Raw genomic sequence first — 1,234 nt, forward strand, 5'->3', positions numbered from 1 at the left:
GGGAGTAGGATTCCCCCCCTTTCCTAGTTGGAATAGGATTCGGGAGGGGGAAAGAGGAGAGAGAGAAGGAAGGGGGGGTGCCGCCCCCCTCTCCTTGTCCTATTAGGACTAGGGGGGGGGGAGGGGCGTGCGGTCCAGCCCTGGCCACCTCTCCTCTCTTCCACTAAGGCCCATATACCTCCCGGGGGGTTCCGGTAACCTCCCGGTACTCCGGTAAAATCCCATTTCACCCGGAACACTTCCGATATCCAAATATAGGCTTCCAATATATCAATCTTTATGTCTCGACCATTTCGAGACTCCTCGTCATGTCCCCGATCCCATCCGGGACTCCGAACTCCTTCGGTACATCAAAACTCATAAACTCATAATATAACTGTCATCGAAACCTTAAGCATGCGGACCCTACGGGTTCGAGAACAATGTAGACATGACCGAGACACATCTCCAGTCAATAACCAATAGCGGAACCTGGATGCTCATATTGGCTCCCACATATTCTATGAAGATCTTTATCGGTCAGACCGCATAACAACATACGTTGTTCCCTTTGTCATCGGTATGTTACTTGCCCGAGATTCGATCGTCGGTATCTTAATACCTAGTTCAATCTCATTACCGGCAAGTCTGTTTACTCGTTCCGTAATACATCATCTCACAACTAACTCAATAGTTGCAATGCTTGCAAGAATTATGTGATGTGCATTACCGAGAGGGCCCAGAGATACCTCTCCGACAATCGGAGTGACAAATCCTAATTCCGAAATACGCCAACCCAACATGTACCTTTGGAGACACCTGTAGAGCTCCTTTATAATCACCCAGTTACGTTGTGACGTTTGGTAGCACACAAAGTGTTCCTCCGGCAAACGGGAGTTGCATAATCTCATAGTCATAGGAACATGTATAAGTCATGAAGAAAGCAATAGCAACATACTAAACGATCGGGTGCTAAGCTAATGGAATGGGTCATGTCAATCAGATCATTCACCTAATGATGTGATCCCGTTAATCAAATAACAACTCTTTGTCCATGGTTAGGAAACATAACCATCTTTGATTAACGAGCTAGTCTAGTAGAGGCATACTAGTGACACTCTGTTTGTCTATGTATTCACACATGTATTATGATTCCGGTTAATACAATTCTAGCATGAATAATAAACATTTATCATGATATAAGGAAATAAATAATAACTTTATTATTACCTCTAGGGCATATTTCCTTCAGTCT

This window comes from Triticum dicoccoides, chromosome 6A (assembly GCF_002162155.2).
Source record: "Triticum dicoccoides isolate Atlit2015 ecotype Zavitan chromosome 6A, WEW_v2.0, whole genome shotgun sequence".
Lineage (NCBI taxonomy): Eukaryota > Viridiplantae > Streptophyta > Magnoliopsida > Poales > Poaceae > Triticum > Triticum dicoccoides.